The sequence below is a fragment of the Lissotriton vulgaris genome, chromosome 12 (assembly GCF_964263255.1).
Source record: "Lissotriton vulgaris chromosome 12, aLisVul1.2, whole genome shotgun sequence".
Taxonomy (NCBI): domain Eukaryota; kingdom Metazoa; phylum Chordata; class Amphibia; order Caudata; family Salamandridae; genus Lissotriton; species Lissotriton vulgaris.
In genome coordinates, this window is record NC_141700.1 from 760,287,578 (window position 1) to 760,296,960 (window position 9,383).

General features: G+C 52.7%; 1 protein-coding gene across 1 annotated transcript in view; it reads right to left on the minus strand.

The window, feature by feature from the left end:
• The window catches only part of DNAH2 (dynein axonemal heavy chain 2), a 2,538,822-nt gene extending 2,530,636 nt beyond the window's left edge, over positions 1-8,186 (minus strand). Inside the window, exon 1 of the mRNA XM_086946066.1 lies at positions 8,109-8,186. The gene's annotated coding sequence lies outside the window, so the exon portion shown is untranslated. The remainder of the gene's footprint in view (positions 1-8,108) is intronic.
• Between the last annotated feature and the right edge of the window lie 1,197 nt (positions 8,187-9,383).

Consider the following 9,383-nt stretch of genomic DNA (forward strand, 5'->3'; position numbering starts at 1 on the left):
AGCCGGTCAATCAGCTCATCTGTCCGTGGGATCGGGTGAGCGTCTGTCTTGGTGACAGAGTTCAATCCCCGATAGTCCACACAGAACCGAAGTTCTGGTGTGGTGCCCGGTGGGGCCGCTTTCGGCACCAACATGACCGGACTAGCCCAAGGGCTGCTGGAAGGTTCGATCACCCCCAGCTCCAGCATTTTGGCCACCTCACCCTGGATGCTGTTCTTAACTTTATCGGACAGCCAGTAAGACTTGGTTTTTACAGGCGGACTGTCCCCTGTGTCCACATCATGGGTACACAGATGTGTAATTCCAGGCGTGAGGGAGAACGAGGCGTACTGCTCCAACACCTGGCGGCAGTCCCTCTGTTGCTCTGGGGTCAAGGATGGTGAGAGGACCACTCCCTCCACCGAAACATCCTTTTCCTGGGCTGCCAGAAGGTCAGGAAGAGGCTCGCTCTCCTCCTCCTCGCTTCCATCCTTCACCAAGAGGAGAGCAAGCTCAGATCGCTCATGGTGAGGCTTCAGGCGGTTGACGTGGAGCACCCGATGGGGCTGTCGGGGGGTCTTCAAATCAACGACGTAGGTGGTCTGGCCTCGACGTTCCACAATCTCGTACGGACCAGTCCACCGGTCCTGGAGGGCACTAAGCTCCCCAGGCTTCATGACCCACACCTTCTGTCCAGCGTCCAACTCCACCGTCCGAGCGTTGCGGTCATACCACTCCTTCATGACGGCTTGGCTAGCCTCCAAGTTGTCTGAGGCTTCCTTCCACAGCTTGGCCATCTGGCTGTGGAATGCCAGCATGTAGCTGACGACATCACGGGAAGCTTCTTCAAAGTCTTCTCCCACCCCTCCTTGACAAGGCTGAGGGGCCCCCTAACGGGGTAGCCTTAGAACAGCTCAAAGGGGCTGAACCCGACTCCCTTCTGTGGTACCTCATGGTATGAAAACAGCAGGCAAGGGAGGAGGACGTCCCACTTCCGCCTCAAGTCCTCTGGCAGGCCCCGGATCATCCCCTTCAGAGTCTTATTAAAGCGATCTACGAGCCTGTTAGTCTGGGGGTGGTAAGGAGTGGAGAAAAGATAGGTCACTCTGCACTCCTTCCACATGACCTGCATTTAGGCCGACATGAAGTTCGTGCCCCTTGTCTGACACCACGACCTTGGGGAATCCCACTCTGGTAAATATCCCCATCAGGGACCGCGCCACCACAGGTGCAGTGACGGTCCTCAGAGGAATAGCCTCCGGGTACTGAGTGGCGTGATCCACTAACACCAAGATGAACCGTTGTCCCGCAGAGGTCGGAGGGTCCAACGGCCCAACAATGTCAATTCCGACCCGCTCAAAAGGGGTCCCGACCACCGGGAGCGGTTCCAAAGGGACCTTCACCTTAGTCCCAGTCTTGCCACTTGCCTGGCAAGTCTTGCAGGTTTTGCAGTAGGTGTCAGAGGCAACTCTCATCCTGGGCCAATAAAAATGTGGGACTAGCCGCGCAACGGTCTTGTTCTGGCCCAGGTGTCCAGCCAAAGGTATTTCATGCGCCAATTCCAATAGGAAGGCCCGGTAGCATTGGGGGACCACTAAGGCCCTCTAGGATCCATGCACCGGAATCTTAGGCTCACTGTAGAGGAGGCCATCCTCCCAGTACACGTGCTGACTGCCGGTCTCCTGTTTGGTCGCTTGGGCTTCGGCCTGCCGCTGCATGCCTTCAAGCGTAGGGCACTCTTTCTGCGCCCGACAGAATTCCTCGCGGGTTAGGCCCTCCTTCCACATGCCATTCGGCAAGGGTCGGCAAGTCCCCCACGGGTACAACCTCCACCTCCACAGACTCCGGGGTTACCTCTGCGGGCTCCCCATCCATCACACGGGGTGTGTCCTCCACTCCATTCTCCTCTGGACCCGCATTGGGTTGGGCCGTAGTTTCAGGCTCCAACCCGGGTTGAGTTCCTTGCCGGGCAGCCATGGACCTCGTGACCACGTAAGTCCATCCTGGTAACCCCAGCATCTCCGTATGGGCCTTAAACTCCACTTCCTTCCAGGCGGTATGTTCCAGGTCGTTTCCTAGCAGACAGTCCACAGGCAAGGCAGGGCTTATAGCAACTCTCAACGGGCCTTTCACTCCTCCCCACTCAAAGGGAACCTGAGCCACGGGATAGTAGCTCAGATTGCTGTCAGCCAACACGGCCGGATGGAACACATCAGGTACTACTTGCTCAAGGGACACCAGCCACCTCACTACGGTGGTCATGCTGGCACCTGTGTCCCTCAGAGCCTCCACCTCCTCCCCGTTAACCTTCACCCTCTGCTGGTACTTAGCAGTGTTCGATGGTAAGGACGTCACTGGGAACATCTCTCTGTTCCAGAGTTAAACCAGGGTCAGGCCTGTCTACTCCCCTTCCCTATCTAGGGGCAGCTCCATCCAAAGCGCTACACTAGCCACCCCGGGACTCTTGCCACCTGTGGGGGCTGGGGGTCTCTTGCGACACTGGAGATCCCCCTTGTAGTGTCCAACCTCACCGCATTCGTAGCACCAGACAATTCTTGGATGCTGACTCTTCTCAGGGTAAGTGGGCTTTGGGGAACTAGCCTGAGGTGCGATACCTACGCCTCTCCCAAACTTTCTGTTTTGTGGGCCTCATGAGAACTCCTTCTTTTTATCTCCCCCCTCTTTCTTCTAGGGGAAACCCTGTCCGCCTTTCGGGCCATCTCCCCCGGGGCCCTTGTGAGACACCCGGGTGCTAACCCAAGTATCCGCCTCCTCCGCAAGCTCACGGGGATTAGTCAGCTTGCGGTCCACCAGATGTTGGCGCAGCTCCGGAAAGCATTTATCCAAGAGGTGCTCTCTCAAAAATAAACTGTACAGGCCCTCATAATCATGGACCTCGCTGCCACGCACCCAACCATCCAGAGCCTTACGGGCATAATCAAAAAAGTCTACCCAATTTTGCGTGGACAGCTTATGGCTGCCACGGAACTTCTGGCGATACCTTTCGGGGTTGAGGCCAAACTTTTTAAGAAGCGCCTCCTTCATGGGGAAATACCTGAACTGGTCCGCCTTATCTAGGTACAGAAGGGTGTCCCGGACATTGGGGGGTATGTATCGGTACAGGACACCTCCCCAGTAGCTCTCAGGCACCCCATGGGCTGTCAAGGCCGCCTCATACGCCTCCAATCACTTGGCGATGTCATCCCCCTGAGTGTAACTCGCCATCACCTTTTAGGGTAACCAAAACTTAGGCTCATGTTGAGCCCCTGGTATGCTGCCACCATTAGAACTTCCTGGTGCACTTAATTGCAAGGCTCTCAGCTCCAACTCCTTAAGCTGAAGCTCGTGAGCCCGCTTCTTCTCTTCCAATACAAACTTTTTATCTTCCCTTTCTCTCTCCCTCTTGTGCTCTAGTTTGCAAGCTCCCATTTCAATTGCCTCTCCTCCCTCCTGTCTCATACTCCTGCGATGATGTACTCCTTCTAGACTCACTACTGCCTGCCCTGGAACATCTTCCTGGCAACACATTTTCAGTAACATTAATATTGAGTAGATCTAGTTCTCCTGAAGCACCCCCCTCCTCTTGTGTGACCTGCCCCTCCTGTTTCCCATCCCCTCTCCCCTCTGGGTGGGCCCTTACCCATGCCCTCAAGGCGGTACGGAGCTCCTCCTTTGCGGCTCTCTGCCCAACCGGCACCCCCACCCCCTGACAAAATTCCCTTAGCTGCACCACAGTATACTTTTCCAGATCAGCTAGCTGGAACTCCATTCTGACAGGTGGGGACCCAGATAAAATAAAGGAAAGATACTAAGACGTAGATAACAGTATTGGGTCAAAACAGGTCTCTACACACTCAGGTTAGACAGTGGGGGGGGTCAATTGAGTAGGCTTGCATACACAACAGGCGTGTAGTCCAATTGCGGCACACTCTGTCTCACTGGAGGGTGCTGTATAGTCACAGGTCCCGATCCCACTGCTCGCCAACAAGGTAGGAAATGGGGTCACCAGTTCCCCCGGGGGGTAGCCTGGCACGAGCAGGTAGGCACCCGAAAGCTTAGGTGTAAAGTGACCACACAGCACACACATCCACTGAGACAGGGATCGCACACAATAACTGACACCACACCAGTGAGGTTGACTAAAACAGTACTCTTTTATCTAGAATCAAAATCACGGCTTGTAAATCATTTAGGGCAGATCAAAATCACAGTAGCAGTATCTCATTAAGGCAGTTCTTCAGGAGAGTAAAGGGAGCAGCTCATTAATCAATGTAACATATCGCAATAGCCATTTCATCAGAAGTATAAACGCTTCAGGTTTCAGCACTAAACCCTTCATTAGATATTCATCAACATTTCATCAGGTAAAATGAATAATTTCATTAAGCAAGAATAACCAATTCATCAAGCAAGGATGAGCATGTCACTAGGCAAGAACATTTCATCAGGAATTACCATTTCATTTTGTAAGCAACATTTCCATTATACAGGAATAAACAAAGCATCAGGCAGGAGAAAATTCAGGGCATATAGAACTTAGGCATAGCAGACTTTCCTTAGAACTTTGGGCCTTGGGTCCACTAGGACAGCCCAATACCAGGGTTACCTTTCAGGTCCTGCCTAGGGGCAGGTAAGGACAACTAAACCCCCAAAGCGGGGTTAACTCTCTCTGATAGGGACAGGCCCTCAAAGTCGTCTCGCAGGGCTCTGGCCCAGTTCCAGAACGTTAAGAGGCCCACTAGGGCTTACAGGGCACAACCACAGTCTTCCCCCAGGGGAGGGGCGAACTCGGGCCTCCTCCGGCCTTCCGCCCTCCTCCCCGGGGGTTTACCTGACGTCTTCGGCGTGCTCCTCGTTGGGGGGGGGGGGGGGGCTCTCGTTCTGTACAAAGCCCTCTGGCGGTGTTCGCAGGCCTCGGGGGTGATGGACCAGTCAGGGGAGGCCTGTGCTGCTCCGGCACTCTTCCCGGGCCTCCCTCCGGCCCCAGGGCAGTCCCGGCTCTCTTCTCAGCCCTCGCAGGGGCCCTGAGCCAATCCGGTCGCGTCCTCTGGAGGCGGGGGAGCCAGCCGCCAATCGCAGCGCAGCCGATGGGATCAATAGCGGCACAGGAGAGGCGGGGGGGCCAGTGACACAGCCGGGCACCCCCGTCACGTGGTGGTGGTGGCGATGGCTTCAGGGCCTAGCGCGGCCCACTACAACACTGCGACAGCCCTCTCCTGGCTCCAGGGGCCGCCGAGGGGGTGATGAAGGCGGCGCCGGCGGGGACAAGGCCCAGAGGGCTCCCGGGCTGCGGTGGTGAGTTTGGGGGAAGTGAGCGCTTCCGGGCACAGCGCAAGCAGGGATAGTGCCCAGGCACTTCGCGGCGCTTCGAGGGCAATAATGTCAGCGCTTGCGGCGCTCAAGCCCGTATCAGGGGTCAGAGGTCCAGCGCTGGAGGGGAAAAAAACAGCGCTCTTCTAGCACTGCAGTTCTGGGGTCGACAGCGCTTCTCCAAGGACTCAGCAGGAGAGCGCTGGCGGGGCAGTTAGGCAATGAGAGCGCTTAGCAGTTCAGTCAGCAGGACAGGTAGTTCAGGATGCTAGCGCTAGGCAGGCAGTGTGCTCCACAGGTAGTTTATTTAAGTTGGAGGCAGGTCAGCAGTTCAAACAGGACAGGCCACCCGACAGTGGCAGGACAGCGCAAGCGCCACAGGTGTAGACAGAGGGGACAGGGATGGCACAGCCCACTACCTGGTTGATCCCCAGTAGTCCTGTAGCAGTTAGGTTTCTTCTTGGCGCTTGGTGGTTCCTGCGCCCTTGGTAGATAACAGACTCTTGGTTCCTTGAAGGGTGGGGGGTTGAGTTGAAGGCTGCTGACAGGAATCCTCAGCGGGTCACTGCAGGTGGTCCCTGGGTTCCCCTCCCGCCGGGCCAGATCAGTGGGCTAGTTCAGTGTTCCTCACACAGCTTGGTGGGCAGCGTCTAAGCCCTGTCACCCCCAGTGATATAGGTTTCTGACCAGGCCCTACCGCCCAAGTCTCCTGCGTAGGGTCCCCCAAGTCAGTGATGCCCCAACTGACTAAAAACTTTCCCTCCTTTCTTTATACATGCCCAGGTCAGGTGACCACACTCTAAGGCTGCAACAACAGACTCCGCCCCTATTCTAGAAGGTTCCAGGAGCTTCCCTAGTCTAGCTATGGGCAGGCAAGGCAGGCTGGTATGGCAACAATGTTTAAGGGTTCCAGCCAGCTCCTGGCAACTAGAGTGCGACTAAAGACCACTTGCAGTAGCAGAGGCCAGTGGCAGCCATGTTGGGGGAAGAGGGCACCTGCACCTTAGCATTGATTAGCAATGGGAAGGTGCTCGGAGACCTAAGGCCAACAAAGAAAAGAAGGTGGGGAAAATGAGGCAAGGGCGAAAAAAATAGGGAAAGACCACCCTAGGGTTGACAGGTCTAACACCCTGCAACAGGCAGGCTACACATGGTATGCTTGAATCCATATTTGCATTGCCACTATAGTTAATATCACAATAGGTGCTGCAGTCTATAAGTGACATTTAACTTTGCAGCCCTGGGTGTACTTTTTACAACATATGCTAGTGCCTCAGAGGCAAGTTAAATGTGCCAATTATCCAACATAACCATGGTTAAAGGGGGAGCACAGGCACTTTACCACTGGTTAACAGTGGTAAAGAGTTCTAAAGTCAGCAAAAATATACCCCCCCCCTCCAAAAAAAGATTAAACATGTAGGTTGATCGTGCAGGAAAGGAGGATTTCCTAGAGTAATCCCCGCTTTGAGCTCCTAAGACTTTAAATTCCTCAATAGAGGGGGTTGATATTCAGAGGAATGACGCCTATTACAGCCTTGTGTGTAGGCCCACCTGCATATGTTCATGCTATGTGACATATGTGTTTTCTGTGGAATTGTATGAGTGTTTGTATGTGTTGGTCTGCATGTGCATCAGTGATTACAAAGCTATCAGTCCGTGTTGCTGAGTGATCAAGTCTGGTGGTCTTGGTGCAGGGATGACTTAAGTCTGTGTGCTTCGTTAGGTGCAACTATGTCAGGGAATCAGTAAGTGTGCTGCTGGCCTGTGTGTTTGTGGATGCCTGCAGGCGAGTTGCTCTGTTCGCATACATGGAACACATGATAGAAGGTAGTCTGTCTGTGTGCATGTCCCATAGAAAAGCCAAACATACTTGGTTTGCCAATGTTTGTTATACGTAATTTATGTTTAGTTGAACTATTTTTCATCCATTGATCCGGTCGTACGATATTTAAACTAATAATATGCAAGTATTCTCATTGACTCCAGTACTCCGTGTACGGTTTAGGTTTGCTTTTTGGTCTGCTGTGGTAAGAGGTAGAACTTTGTGAAGGAGTAAGTAAGTGCTAGCTATGGAGTCGCTTCGTGACGATTATGGATGGGATTAAAGGATTATGTTAAATGTCCTTCCTAACTGGTTTGTGGACCTTGATAATGTCATTTGGATATTTATCATGGATCGGTGGCCATATGAACGAGATCAACTCTCTAACCCATTGGGACTCGTGTGCTTTCCCTAAGAATGCCACTCAACACCTCATTGTGTCTACCCGGTCTGGAGCTTGGGGATTATGAAACTCTAAAACTGCGCCATGACATACTCCCCCCATCTCCAACAAACATGCTGGGGTGGTGTTTCCGCCCATGCAAAGTGTCTCCATGGGTTCAAAGTGCCCTGCGAAGCACAATGGGACGTTGGCCACACTAACGGAATTGTTTTACGTTCCTGCAACCTACCGACGTAACACAAAACGATGGAAGTCCCCTGCAGAATGTAACGGGGCCCTGACACACCCAAACTCATAGATATTCCACGCCCCCCCCCCCCCCCCAACACCTTTACAGCGACAGCTTCAGGGGGGGGGGGGGGGCGTGTTCATGCACTTGCCCAGAGGTGCCCCCTTCATAATCCCTTGTCTGACTCTTTATACCCAACAGCACTGTGTATAATATTTGACCAAGACTGTGTGGCCTCAAAATCTTTCGTCTTCTTACTTATACACAGATCAACTTCCAGCCACGACTAACAACAACAACAACTTGCTTAACAACTTCGTCTAACAGAACCGCAAGACTCACCCCCGTTTCACCCAACAACTTACCTCCAAGCAGGGGGTCTCACCCCTGGCTCTCCCCGTCTCGCTCTTCGCCCCTCACCTGGTCTCTCGACTCCTCACTCGCTTTGTCCCATTCACCTGCTCCAAGCAGCAGGACGCGACACGGCGTCTCCAAGGCAACGGGGTGCGCGCACGGCCGACGTCACAGAGCGCGCGCTGCTCGTACTCTTTTCTACATACATAGGGACGTACGCACGTGCGGGCGTTGCCGATTCTTAACGGCTTCGACATCTCCGCCCACGCCCGTAGAAAACATTTCTGAGTTCTAAAGTTGCCGCTGCCTGGAACGTAAGATGTGCGCAGGCGCGTGCCCGGGGCTCTGGCAGGCGGCGCGCGGCTGGCGCGCGGCTTGGAATTCAGGTTGCCTCGTCCGTTGGTTTAAACTCCTCCGTCGCTCAGTTGCAGGATCACCAGAGCCCTAATTGGTGGGTAGACACCTGGGCAGATCACTTAATCTCTCGGTGCCTAAATGAATGCTACCTTGTGTGATGTAACTAGCGCTCTTGTAAAGCGCTACAATACCTTGGGGTCAAGTCAAGTACATAGTTGCCAAGTTTTCAGATTGCTATGTTTGATATTTTCAGATTTTCAGTGTAATTATGAGTGACATTCAACTACTATGAGTGACAAGCAATAGGACTGGATTGGTGGAGTTGTGGAAGCAATCTCAAGACATTCTGCTGGACTCAGTATCTAGTTGGGTGGAAGGCTTTCTATACCAGCTAGGCACTGCATAGATGCCCAAGTGGATTTATACAGTCAGTCAGTCATTAAAACTTTATTTGGGTTGTTACAACCATAAAAGTATACACAATACATTTATAAAACTTTAAAAAAACACAAAATATGTAAAATTTATAAAATTGCAATTCAGTCCTTTCCAGGAGGAAACCCCAATAGCTTTGTTATTAAACAGTATCCTCCTAGGATGTTAAAATCACAAACATGAGAAATCATATGTGACCAGGCCTTCCAAACATAATACATACATTAAAGTGCAATCTCGTTACCATACGCCTATACCTCTGTACTCTGGAGAACCCCCCTGACTCGGCTCATGTATTTCCCCAAAGCGCAGGCTATATTCAGATTTACCATCCCCACTAGGAGATCTACAGCTTGCTTTCTATTCATAATCCTATACGTTTTGAATAGCGGGCCTAAAATCTCCTTACGTATATCAAGGGTCATCCTACAGTCTAATAAAATATGAATAATATCACAGGAGGTACCTAATGTACATGTGCAATTGCCATTACT